The sequence below is a fragment of the Cupressus sempervirens genome, chromosome 2 (genome assembly GCF_028749045.1).
Source record: "Cupressus sempervirens isolate cs-2001-9-10 chromosome 2, ASM2874904v1, whole genome shotgun sequence".
NCBI lineage: Eukaryota > Viridiplantae > Streptophyta > Pinopsida > Cupressales > Cupressaceae > Cupressus > Cupressus sempervirens.
Genome location: NC_143119.1, coordinates 675,932,644 through 675,947,633, shown reverse-complemented (window position 1 = coordinate 675,947,633; position 14,990 = coordinate 675,932,644). Strand labels below are relative to the sequence as shown.

Here is a 14,990-nt window from a genome sequence, read left to right as displayed (position 1 = left end):
TGTTTAAAATTTTAGATTTGATAAAATATAATGAGGGAGGTGATGTATATGAAGTTGTAGAAGCACAATGGAGTATTCTAACATCTACTTTACTACACAAGAGATTGAGGAGATATTGGACAATCATGAGGGAAGAAGCACAAGAAACAAAACATATGAAGAGTGTTTGGTCAAATGGAAAGTGAGAACAATAGATGATTCATCATGGATAGCACATGAGGTTAAAAATCTTGGTTTTCCACTGACTACCTAAGATGTGATAGGGTCACTTCTTAAATTACCTTGGGTGTTCGATGCAGGAGCATCCTGGGTGTAAGGGAAATCTTGCATCAGCCAAAAATATTTTTATTTTCAGTTTTCTAGTTTTTTCTTTTTCATTTTTAATAGGGTTATTCCTATTCAAAGTTTCTATTTGAGGAATCTTTCTAATTTTTGGAAGTTGGTATTATATTCTTAGATTGTACTAATCTCATATGTGGAGGTTCATATTAGACATACTAGCCTGCCAGTTGAGTTGTATTGTCAAATCATATGTATTGGTACAACCATTGCAGATTTTTGATATGGATTTTGGCTATCTAAACTTTAGGTCCATAGATGAAGGCCTAAATGGCTCTAAAACAAGGAAAAACCTCAACTAATGAACATTTGTGCAATCATTCCATTGTTTATTTCTAGCCAACAATTTCAAAACAGGTTTATAATACCCCATTGGGTCAACGATTTGCTAGTTATGGTCTCTAGAAGTGGACCCATCCAAAAATATCTTTTGTAAATTGTCTTGAGTTGATCTTATGTAATAAAGTTTAATGAAAAGATATAATATAAGGTTAGTCAGCTTCAAGGGTTAGGGCTTAGTGTCTAGAAACTTATCGAGTGGTTAAAAGTGCCTATATAAGGAAGGCCTAAGGTTGTCTAAGGTAATTCTAGGTGATAGTCACAACTTTGTCTTGTAGAATGTTGTAAGGAAGACACCCATGCATGTTTGTATATTATAATTTTGTAATGTTGCATTTACGGTGATAATAAGAAGGGCATATTTTGTTCGCTCAAATTTTTTTTGTTTCTCTATTTCTGTTGTGCATTGTGGTATTAAGGGGAGAACCCTTCATCAATTATTAAAATATATCACCATGGGTTCTATAATATCTTCCTTCATTCCTTTCAACAATTACTTGATGCATACAATGTTTGAACAATTAACTACTGCAACAACATACTCAACCTCAATTGTGGATTAAGAAATACAAATTGTCTTCTTACTTGTCTCTGAAATCAACTTCTTGCCTAGATAGAAAATGCCTTCACTTCTACTCTTTTTGTCATCAATTTTTCCATCTCAATCAACATCTGTGTACACTCTCAACTCAAACTTTTCATTCTCTTTGTACCATAAGCCATATTCTTCTATTCCTTTCAGATATCTCAATATTCTTTTCACAACCATTAGGTGATTCTCCTTAAGATTAGCAAAAAATCTTGCAACAATACCAACTAATGCAATGTCAGGTCTACTATGAACAACATACTATCAATCATTAACCTATATCAATAATTTTCTAGTTTTCCAATAATTGACCTATATAATGCCACCTAATTTACATCAAATGAACCATCATTCTTTGAAATTTTATGTCTAGTAACCATAGGTGTTTCAATTGGTCTTGAATCTTCCAATCCAAAAAAATTCAATATCTCCTTGGTATACTTTGATTGTGTAATGTAAATACCTCCTTTCATCTAATAAACTTGTAAACCAAAAAATAATTTAATCTCTCCAAACATTGACATCTCAAATTATTTCTTCATCTCATTAGAAAATTATTTTTACAACACATCATGTCCTTTAAATATGATATCTTCAACACAAATTTCAGCCAACAATATCTTACTCTCAAATTCACTCTTCAAGTACAAATTGTTATTGTCATTAGTTCTTGTAGAACTAATTTTCACCAAATAAGTATGCAACATTTCATACCTTTCTATAGGGGCTTATTTCAAACCATACAATGCTTTGCTCAACTTATATACCATGTTCCTCTTGCTAGGGGCAAAAAATCCTCCAGGTTCTTCAATGTAGACTTCTTCTTCTATGATTCCATTTATAAATGTAAATTTTACATCCATTTGATATATCTTGAAGCCTTATAAGTAGCATATGCAAGTAATGTTCTTACTCCTTCTAACCTTGCAACTTGGCTAATGTCTCCCCATAGTCAATTCCTTCCTCTTGTGCATATCCCTTATAGACTAATGTTTCTTTGTTCCTTGTCACTTCACCTTTCTCATTCACCTTGTTTCTTTTATTCCCATCACATTCTTTTCCTTTGGCCTTGGTACCAATGTCCATCTCTTGTTATTTGTTAGAATATATAGTCCACTAATATAACTTGGGGGTGGGGGTGTGAATCAGTTATCCAACTATTATCCCAATCACTAACTTCAAACTATCTTAACCAAATGGGTAAAATTAACTAAAAACAAAACAAGATACTCATACATAATTAAAAATAGATATATTAACTAGGGAAATCCTTGATCTGAGGGAAAACCCTGATGGGGATGGTACCCACAAGATGATGTACTAATATACATATTCCTTGTTAGAGGATAGACCCTGTTAGGAGTCTATTACAACATTCAATACATATGAGTCCCTATTAGGAGACTTTGAATCCCTATTAGGAGATTCCAACCTTGTTAGGAGTTGTGCCAACCCTGTTTGGAGTTGTGGAAGATAGTTGGACCCACTACCCAAACAACTTCAAGGTTAAGATCAAAGAATCCACTGTCCCAAGGATCTCTATATTACTCCTTGTAGAATAATAGAACTAAAATGTACTTCCTTCCTTTGTCTCTATCCTATAAATCAAAATTATGCTCCTTTAGATCTTGTAGCTAGATCTCATATTGTGCATGCAATGATCCCTTGGATCGCTTACAACATTCAGTAAGCATTCTACTCCTTTTCGCACTACACACTAATACTTTGCATTCCACTTGATCCTCTAATCAAGATACATTAAAAATAATGAAAAAAAGTTTCCTTTGTACTGTATCTTCATAATAATTCCTTGAGTCTGCCTTGAGGCTTACCTAATTAATTAAAATAAGACAATTAATTATTTCAAATTACAATAACACTATTGGCTCATAGTCTATAGAAAACTTCACACGTGTGAATCCACATCTTGCACAAACATTGCCATCATCATATGACTATCCTCTATCACTATCTAACTATGCATCTCTTCATTACATCTCAGATGAAAGATATATATAGATCATTAGAACTCTATTTTTCAATGCTTTGTTTCTACATTACTTCCAGTAAATCAAGTATAACTTCTGTACACCATTGGCTCAAACTTAGTCCTCTTAACCACATCATCAAGACAACCTCAAGAACATGTCCTCTACTAAAAATCATCTAAAATTTCCTCAACTTCTATGCATACTAAGATTATTGACTATTATTCTTCTAGTCTTAACAAAATCACTGCTATGTTGACATCAATCACTAGTACATTTGACTCAAATTTTTGACCAAAACTTTCAACCATCTAATAATTTGGGGTCAATTTGGTTGAATTGTGATGACTTTTGTTAAAGATGAGCCCGTGTTGGTCAAAATTTTGACCAACACGGGCTCACACTAAGCAAAAATTGAAAAAAGTTATGTTTGTCGCCCTAATCTTATTGTTATGCGACCCAAAAGACTCATGCACTAAACCATTTTCTACCACTGTGATTTGTGGCTAGGAGTACATGGAAAAAGGGTTTAATAGTGTCAGCACCAGTAGGGTTTGACATCCTGGGTTCTTTGGTGGTTGATTGTAGTAGAGGAGAGCTCGTGAATGCTTCAAAGTTGATCCATTGAAAGAGATTTTAGAAAGAAGGCAGCGTGAAAGGATCAAATAATAGTTGGAAATGTTGAAGAGTCTCCTTCCTAGCATTACAAAGGTGAGTTGAAGTTTTGTTTTATAGATTGACATTTCTTGCCTTGTTTTGAATATACTTATATGCACCCTATACAATGTTTTCCTTTTTTTGGACTAGACATTTCTCATTTGCTTTGTTCCCTAACTTGAGTTTTCAAACTAGTGCTTATAACAACCTCCTAAGATATTCATAAATACCAGTAATCCAAAAGCAAGGCAAAAAAATTTGATGAGTCAAAAAATAGAACAAAAAACTATCAAGATCTAATCAATGGACACAAAAAGGTCCTCCAATACTAACCCTTAGATGAAATCCAAGGTATTACCCCTATCATTTCTAAACTCTGGACAATTCAAATTCCAAAATTCTCAAAAAGAATATCTATTATAACAAAGTTGAGTATCCCTATCTAATTTGCATCTACTATCCCCATGTATAATTACAAACTTATCCATACTTACAACATTCATTCTATACACATGTATGCATCTTACTAGATCAATCTAGATGAAGCTTAGAAAAAGTTTTCTTCAAAATAATAAAATCAGCTACTAGAATAACCTACAAATCTATTACCATGTAATCGAGCCAACTATGCTAGATAGTTTAAGGGTATCATGCCAACGTTAGGGTTCTTAGGGATGAAAAAAGGTGAACAAGTGATTAGAATATTAAACTTCATCAATAATAGAGTCTTCAACCTTGTAAATGCTCAAAGGGCCAATTGAGAAAAAAAGGTTAATGGTTTCTATTATTAGTAGCCTTTGGAAGAAATTACAAGAAAGAAAAATCAAATTCATGATGTTATGCAGATGTTTCACAAGATAAAATCTATATTGATGAACAATACACAAATTGTCTTGGCTTTATTTACATGAAGAAAACAATAGAGAAGTTTTCATTCTGCTAGGTGTAATGTGCAACATTATAGCATGCCGAAAAATAATGTGAAATGTCAATTTAATTAAAATCCTAAAAATCTCACAATAGAAAGCAATTATGTTGAATAGGCTTATTAGAAGACCTTTCTATCCTACAAGGTAAGAAACATATATATCAAACCCAAAGGTGATGGTTTCTATGGGTTTCTAGGTCTACACAAACCAGTCTTGAATTAGGCTTTTAATACCCCTTCAAATGGTTTGATCAATTCCTACCAAGGATATTGCATACTTCTTATCCATTCCCCTAACACAATCCAAATTAATTTCTTGAAGTTCAATCCACTCCTACAATGTCCAAGCACATTTCTCTATCGACCACCTAGCCAGGTTGCTCTAGAGATCAACACACTCATTGCTTGTTATTTCAAGTTTGGACGAGAAAATTGAGGCAATCAAATATTACATTACATACTTGAAAGGAACATACCTCCTGATATGTGCATTTACAGCTCATTTTAGGTCATTGTAGAGCTGGCAGGCTAGAAGAAGCAGTCAAACTCTTAAACCAACTAATTCTAAAAGGTATGGCTCCAAAAAACTTTATGTATAATATCATTATTGCTGGACACTACAGGGTTGCCTGTACAAGTGTTGCATTCAAAATATTTGATAATATGGTAAAGAGTGGTCTTTTGCCTCATGTGATTACTTATACTACTCTTACAATGGGGTTATGCAAGGAAGGTAATATACAGGAGGCACATTTTCTTTTGAGGGAAATGTTTGGAGAAGGTTTGATTCGTGACAAAACTATACACAGTGTATTGATTGATGAACATCTCAAGAATGTTAATGTATAACAAGCTTTTAAATTGTGGGCACAAATGGACAAGAAAGAAATTGCACCTAATGTTATTGCTCACACTCCTTTTATGAACGATATTTGCAAGATAAGCTACATAAAGCAGGCACATAGATTCCTTATGAAAATGGTAAATCGACACATTTTTCCTGACAATTTCACTTATAGCTCATTGATTGATGGACATTGCAAGGAAGGAAACTTATTCTTAGCTTTTGGGCTAGAAAAGGAAATGATTAAAAATTGCACTTGCGTCTAATGTCATTATTTTTAATACTCTCATTAATGGATTTTGTAAACAAGAAATGATAAGTACAACAAATCAGCTTTGTACCCTCATGCCAAGAAATGGCTTGTCCCCTGATATTTTTACCTACAATATTTTAATTAATGCTCACTGTAAGCTAGCTGATATGAAGCAAGCTTTGGAGATCATGAACATGATATCATGTAGTGGTTGTGCTCCTGATGTTATTACCTACAATACTTTGATAAATGGTATTTGCATTACAAAAATGACTCAGCTAGCTTTTAATCTCCTTGAGAGCATTGTTTCCATAGGATTTTCTCTAGACACATTCACTTTCAATACAATTTTGGATGGGCTCTACAAGGATTCCCTTGGTCTGGTTGTTACTTTGTTAGAAAAACTTTTTAAAATGGGTTTTGTCCCAGATACGGTGTCCTATAGTACATTGCTTAATCATTTTTGTAGCCTTGGAATGCTAAATCAGGCTATGATGTGGCTGGGTAAACTTATGAAAATATTTTTTATTCACAATGCTGTTACATATGAGATATTGGACAATGTTCACTTTGGTGGGAAATGGTCTACCAATAATCCAAAAAATGTCACTAGAGAAGGATATCTTTTGCATTGTGTAATGTAGTCAATGAGTAATAGATCAAAGAGGCAAGAAGGCACTCAAATGCCATTTGTAAGTCTTAATGAGAATCTGGATAGTGTAATAAGCATAACTAATATTTATTCTAAGGCTATACAAGACAGATGATAAGGGGCATCAACATGTTTTAAAGAGTGACGACTGGGATGATTCGACTTGTAACAGGCTAATGGTAAGCTGTAGAAGTGGTCTCTTTTGCAAAGCAAAATCAGAGGTAGATGAATTCTTCAATAGTTGGTCAACTGTAAAATAGAAAACATTAGAGCCCCATGAAAAAGTTAAAATTAATGATCAAACTTGCTCTTTGCTCACAGATTGAAGACACAGATATAATCTTGAACAGATGATGAAGCATAGTGCCAAAATTATGGGTAAGTCCTCTCAGTCTGTTGGTCAAAAGTTAAATTTTAGAGTCTAGACAAAACCTTGTCTTCCTTTAAGAAAGTTCTAATTTCAGCTCCACAATTTTATAATTGAAGTGAACCAATATTAAACCACATTTAGTAGAACATGCTTCAGAATTATGTTAATCTATCCTTATAGCACTGGAATGCCTATGTATTCCCACGAGATCATTGCAGCATGTTTAACTCAGTGTTTTGATCAAATTTAAGAATTTTAATTATATTTTTTCTTCTTGATAGTTGCATAGCTTATAAACATAGTAATTACAATTATCAAATATTTGAGCATGTGTTAATTATTTCTAGAGTTGATCAATAGATGAGCACGCTGAAGGTTTGATCAATAGTCCATAGAGACACACTTAAGATAAATAGGATTTGTGGCATGCCATTGTAATGGAGGATAGAATTTTGCTTCTCTATACAATCTGGCATATGATATGTACTACATCAATGTCCTTGTGGTGTAGCCCTATTTTATCATCAATTGTCCAAAAGATAAGCAATGAATGGAGCCTATAACTAAAGTTGGTGTTTGGAAATACAAAACATATTCTCACGCCTAGGGATGACTGGTAACAATAGAAAACTGCAACTCCTCCATTCCAATAAAAAATGACATAATGTATATAGAGTCTGCTTTCATTTCCCATAATTCCATGCATTTTTAACCACAAGAAATGAATCTAGACTCCATTCTTTTGAAACTGCTTGGGTTTGTCTAGTGACTAGCAGAGTACAAAATAATAAGTATTAACCCAACAAAACTAATCAAGAATACACACAATTATGTACAAAATATCAAGACCACATAATATAACTACTAAATGTAAAATAACTCAAATTTCAATCAATATGATTGTGGATGTTCACCATTGCATAGCTATATAATCAAAATTGGTCAGCATTCAATTGCTTCTAGTTGAAAAACACAACATCCAACCATACAAACTAGTTTGGATGGGTTTAAATAGCCTTCCTAAACCTTCCCCAAACTGAATTCTAGGAGTGGGTGAATAATTGGTAAAATATTGAACCAAGTTACAAAAGTTTCACATAAAGTTGTCAAACTTGCAACTTGACAACTTTTCAATTTCTTGACAACTTTTGGAAATGTTTGGTTCCTTTTAGCCTAGGTGTGTAGAACCTTACCAAATGGTTCCCTAATCTCACATGAGTCTAGACTCTATTCCAAGCTATTCTAGGCCCTGGATCATATACTATACTCCTAGAGACAATTGGACCCATTGACAACTTTTTACCTAGGGAATGCAACTTTACATCTTTTTCCACAACTTTTGAATTTTGACTTAGAAAACATGCCAAGATGCACTTGGATATCACTTTGAGATTTCATTTATCTATTATTAGATACCATGGCCCATCAAAGAGCCAAACACAAAAAAAATTCAATAGGACCTTGACATGTCCTAGAGTGCTACTACACCATTCTCTCCAACAAAAGAAGTCTTCATGGGACTATGGGAGAAATCAAGTTGAGATCTATTCCCTTCTTCTTGAAATCAGTCACTGGTATCCATGTAGCTTCAATATCTAGCTTTCCCTTCCATTTGATCAGGTATTCCATGTAGACCTTGTGCCTAGTCTTCTTTCCCAATCTAGAACTCAACACCTTCTTAGTCCATGGAACTGAATTAGTAATTTTTGACAATTTTTGAGCTACCACTTAAAGCTCCAAAGTCTGAAGAAAAAATAGTATCTTTTAAGAATAATTCTCATATTCAATTGGACTTTAGAGAACCCTCTAGCTCATGGAAATTATGTGGAATGAGCTTCCAAGAAGCGTCAAGAGGTATCTAAAAATACACGACTCATGTTGCTCAGATGATTAGAGGATGAGTATCTCACACTTCCTGAATTTTAGAAGTTATATCCTCTGTCTACATTTTAAGGGAAAAAGTAGCTTTTCCTCATACTTTGAGAATGAATGCCAATTTTTGGCATAGAATAGGTCATATATTACAAAAAATAAGGCCTAACACAAGGAACAACTCTTTTTGTTTCAACCAAAGACTTGCTGAGCCGTACTCTTGAACATGTTTTGTATTTGCAAATCATGGAGCTGAAAAACAAAATTAGCGTATTACTTAGCAAAGATCTTCCTAAAGAAATTCATTTGTCAAAAAATACTTTTAAATACATTCAAAGATATAACTACCTCCTTCAAGCCCTCCGGGGAAGTTTCTCACAGTTCTAAAATTTGATCAGCTCTTCTTTCTCCAATACACTAGTTAAAATTTTATCAACAAAATTAGGCCAAGAATAGGCATAAACATAGCACTAGTTAAGATTTCAACAAAACATGAGTTTATAGCTAAAGACCAAATAATAATATCCAATAATCTAAATCATATGGTCTTCTTGTCTTTTATATTTCTTTATTCACTCAAGACAATTGAATGATTAATATAGATTGATTGAATTAATTGAAGAATTGATTGCAAGTCTGTTTGATTTCCAACTAATGTTTGATGAATGATAGAATGATTTCCTTTGATTTGACAATTTGATAGTTAGTGAATGATGACTAAATGAATATTGTAATTCATAAATTGAGGAGTGATGATTGTGTGTTGATTTAATGTATTTTGAAGTGATGAATGGTAAATGATCATAAAAAAATTTCTTCTTTTATATATTATTCATGGAAGGTTCAACACTTGTCATGAAAATTGAATCACCACTTTAAATTAATATGTTATTCCCCAACTTTATCTCCCTTGGATGCCCTCCTCAAACGAAACCTCTTCTTTATATCTTACAATGTAAGAGTCACTTCTCTTCACCACATGTGCCCCTTGCATTGGTCATAGCCTTTCACAATTACCACCCTTCAAATAAGGTCAAACTCTTCATCATTTTTGACCAAATGAAGGTACTTCCTTACTATATTCCCCTCCCTTCTTCCATCAATCCTTCCTTAATTCCTATGCTCCCTTTATGCATATCATAACTATCTTATATCTTAGGCCAAAATTTACTATGGTTATCTTATGATTATCCAGTATTCCATGCCTTCAAAAGAAATCTTTCCCCCTTATTTATATCTAAATTAGCCTTTTAGATAATGGGAAATCATCTCTAGAGAAAGAGATAACAAAAATTTCAAATTTAATGTCAGAATCTGTGTCTAATCTTGATGCATTTATAGATTCTGATCTTCAGGGCCAAGGGTGCTTGCAGTCAGATTTTCATCTCTAGTAGATGACGTATTTGAGTTTGACAAGGGAATGCCATTATCTTGATATTTACCAAAACATAATTTTATTGTTGAATCTTCACCATCAAATCATCTAAGTGTTGTGTAGGGTATTCAACAAGGAGGAAAGTATGGTCCATCAACTACATGGGATAGGAACTCTTAGTTGTCCTTAATTAATAATACTAGAAAAAATTCTATTGGAAGCTCACCTTTTAACAATAGGTTGATGTCTGAACCAAATCATAAGAATGTATGGCAGACTGGCTCAAGCCCCTTAGCTAGTGGACACAATTATGGAGTCAATACATCCACACTCAACCCTGCAAGGATCCAATCTTTTAATAAACTGTCATCAGCTACAAAGTATTATTTTAACTATGATCTCACTTCTTCAAAGTCTCCATTGCATCTGGGAGACACTTTAGGTTATCCATCAATGGAGGATATTCATCTAAGAAAAGTAATGGATTCTCCAAAGGAGGGGTTCCCATCACATTCTACTCATTGGAAAACTAGTTCATCATATACATCAAGAATATCATTAGTGCATAGGAATTCCATTCAATAGTTAAGGTCTTCTCTTGTTAAGACTTCAACTGGTGGTCAAACATCAACTGTATTCAAAAGCTTTGCAACTAGCTTTCACATGATCCCCCCAGCATGCAAGTTTCTATTTCTAATTCACTATACTTTTGAGATGGAAAACGGTAGCATGTTGGGTTGGGCATGTCAATTGTGTCTATTGTATGCCTTCTATTTTTAACTGAATATCATCTAGCTAATGCATGAGGTATACATCTTATAGGTCAAACATATTATTCTTTAACTTGTCATGGTAACACATCTGACATAACTCAAAAAATAAGTAGTCGAAAGCATTGCCTTTTAGATATTGTGCAGTCAATTCCATCCTTGCAAGGAATATCAGCTTATGGAGAAAATCAAAAGAAATTAAAGACCTTTGAATCAGTTAATACACAACATGCCTCTATTCAACTAAATGCTTCCAACACTTTGGGGAGATTTTCTAGCCATGCATGTGGGAGCATTCTTAGAGAAGCTAATCATGGGAAAGCACCTTCAAGTATATATGTATCTGTTCTTCTTCAAGTGATTAGGCATTCTTCTTTATGTATTAAGCATGCCCAACTTATAGGTCAAATGGAATTCCTAAATATCCCATATATCAAAGATGTGGGCTTGTGAAAGCCCTTTATAGACATATGGTTTTGGCTGCCCTATTCAAAAGAGGATGCATGGAAATATATTTGTTTGTGTCTTGGTAGACCTGGAAGCACCTACTAGGATGTCAAGGTAAATGATGAACACTGGAGGCCTACTATACAAGTGGATCTCTCCTCTTTAAGAGTGGTCTTAGTCAATAATTCCATATGAATATGTTTTATTTGATTGAAATAATTTATCATTAGTATCGACATGATACCTTCATATCATTTGACTTCTTAATGTGATTCCTTATCTTCTAATTCCTCATATTGGTGTACATCAAACTACAATATTTGCCAATATCTTTCTTAAAATAATAATGGATGACTAAGATCCTATGGATGACCAAGTTGTTATAGTGAGTATCCACCAATTAGTGCCAAGACTTTTGAGTGCTCTTAAAGGATTTTGATGTGCCTTGTTCTTGCTGACTTGCTATGCCCAATTCAGGCAATATGATTGACATAAGAAAGTAATGCCTAGCTTAAGATGGCTAGAATTACGAACCACATAGCTATTTATACCATCAACTAAACATGTGGACTATGAAGTTATTAGTAGCCTAACTCTTCATGGAAAAGATTCTCACATGAAGATTTATTGTGAACTTTACTATTATATTTCTAGCTGCTCTAATAAGGTTTTGATGAGCATACCTTCTTCCTTCACAACAATATACTTTAATTCACCATAGCCTCTCCAACCAATAGAAATGGTTAAGTTTAACATAGTGCCTATGTGGCAATATCATGGTGCCTAAGTGGCATAGTAATTGTAATGTGCGCCAGTCACTTCCAGGAAACTTTACAATGCAGATCTTTACTAACATTTAAGTATACTATAAGTTGATCTCTTGTGATTGTAAAGGCTTTTGGTCTTTTTCAAAAGTTCCCAAAAGGATACAAAAATTGTTTTTTAATTGGAACCTTTAAACTTCTAAATCAAGTAACGAAAAAATGAGATTGACTGTTTCTGTCTGTTTATCCATTGTGTAATTTTATATGGAGTATTTGGTTTTCTTGATTATCTAGCAAGCACCAAAAAAAATTTTAATGAATTAATTTCTTTGAATAAATGAATTAATGATGGTACTTCTAATTCTCCAACTCTAGCTAAATCAAGTTCTAAAAACTTAAAAAAGGCAAATGGTCCTGATGCTGTAGCTATAAGTCTTACATTCAAAATCAACAACAAGGTTTCATACATAATAGTACTAAAAGGTGTGTGTCTTTTTGGGGTTCAAGTTTCAAACTACAAGTGCACATATTTGTGTATTAAATTGGCACCTTCTATGCTCAAATGGTTGCTGATCTTTGTTTCATGGCTTTCTATTCTAGCACATAGTGCAATTATGCTGAAAGTAGAAAGTATAGTAGATAAAACAGAGTGGGTTAGCAAAATTAGGACCTTATTCAACCTTCAAAAGGCGTATCAATAGAAGGACCAGTATTATTGTTTTTTTGATCTTATCCATTATTGTATACTAGGTGTGTTTTTTTGGTAGAAGGGTGGTACTGCACATTTTTCAAACATCTAAGCCTTCTAGAAATTATAGGATCATTTTAGTTACATTTGAAAACATTAATCAAGAAAAACCATATGTGCAGATATAAACATTAATCACAACATGTCCAATTTATTTGTAGATATATTTTCCTGTGAAGAAAGACCACGCTTGACAATATGAATGCTGAACAAAATGAGATAATGGCTGCATTGTTGGCTTAGTTCCGAAGAAAACCTAATAAATTTTATTGTCCTTGCAAGAAGTGTAAAGGCTTAAAGACTTGAAGAATTCTAATCACAACAGCCCAAAGTCATTGTAGGCAACATGGTCATGTTGAAGGGGGACACAATTTTTGTCCATTGTTGAATGTCAATTTCCTACTGGAGGAACATGGAGGTGTGAATATCCAAGCTGAGGATAACACTCTCATGGAAGAAGATGATAATGTGCCAGAGGACATGATTGAAGAAGATGGTATTGGGGCAGGTGATGAAGAGGCTCACAATGATGGTACTAGCAAATCTGATAATGATGATGAAGATGGTCTTGATATACCTTTACTTGAGAAGGCACACGAGCCCTTATACGAAAGCTCCCAAACAACTCTACTCTCGTCTATAGTGTTGTTGGTGAACTTAAAGGTTATCAATGGTATATCCAATGTAGTAATGTTACATATGCTAAGGTATGTCATTTTTGTCATCTTTAATGTTAGCATACAATTACTATTCATTATATTAACAATGCATATTTGTTGTTGTAGGTTGATTAGTGAGTTTTTGTCACCACCATCAAACATTTTTCCTCGTTCGTACTAAGAATTATCTAACATTATGGATTAGATTGGAATGAAGTATCAAACAATACATGCATGTCCTAATGATCATATTCTATATCATAAACAATATGAATTTGCAGCAAAATGTCCTGATTGTCATAGTAGTAGATATCAGTCAGATCAAATAACAAAAAAAGTGCCTCATAAGGTTCTTTGGTACATTCTCATTATTCCACGTCTTCAACGATTATTCAGGTGTGCTACCTTGGCACAATTTATGGATTACCATGCATGCAATAGAAGTCAGGATGACATTATGTGAATGCCTATCGATGGTTTTTCATTAAAGAGATAGAAGAAACATGGTCACACTTTAAAGAAGAATGTCATAATTTGAAGCTTTCATTGGCAGCGTACAGTGTCAATCCATATGGAGATATGAGATCTATTTACTTAGTGTGGCCTATTTTTGTTATTAATAATAACATTCCTCCTTGGATGTCCATAAAGAGGGAGCACATAATGTTGTCAATGATTGTGCCAGGTATTTGTATCATTTTATAGTTATCTAAATTAATTTATAAATAGTGCATGAAAATGGTCATAATATTAATGTAATGTTTATGTTCATTTAATTGCTAGGTAAATACCAAGTGAAAGATATGAACATGTATATTGAGCCCTTAATTGATGAGTTGTTGAAGTTATGGAATGGAATCACTATGTATGACATCTCTAGACCGATAGGACATCGACAATTTCAATTCCATGCAATGCTTGTATGGACAATACATGATGCCCCTGGGTTAACTCATTTTTGTGGTATGTTATATTGTTAATATCACATATTTTTGGTCTGTTATAGTTCTTACACATTACTATCAAATGTTTAAGTTGCGTATGATAATTGTACATGATCCACTTCTACATGATCTTGTAGGTCTTCAGACAAAGGGAAAATTTGCATGTCTAGTTTGTGGTCCAAAGATGAAATCCCATCATTTGAGAACTTTAAGAAAGTAGGTGTTTGATGAGTTTAGACACTTTCTCCACAATAATCATAGGTATCAAATTGCCAAAAAACATCTTTTCAATGGGAAAGAAGAGACATCATCAAGGCCACAAAGAATGACACCTCATTTATGGAAGTTGGAATATGATCGACTAAATTGTCAAGGTAATATCCAATTTTTCATCCGAAGTTTTAATTTTTTATTTTGATATTGTCTTATATTTACTAATGTTGTAATTGATG

General features: G+C 33.4%; 1 pseudogene; it reads left to right on the top strand.

Moving 5' to 3' along the window:
* The window catches only part of LOC149575167 (uncharacterized), a 44,264-nt pseudogene extending 37,560 nt beyond the window's left edge, over window positions 1-6,704 (top strand).
* The last annotated feature ends 8,286 nt before the right edge of the window (window positions 6,705-14,990 follow it).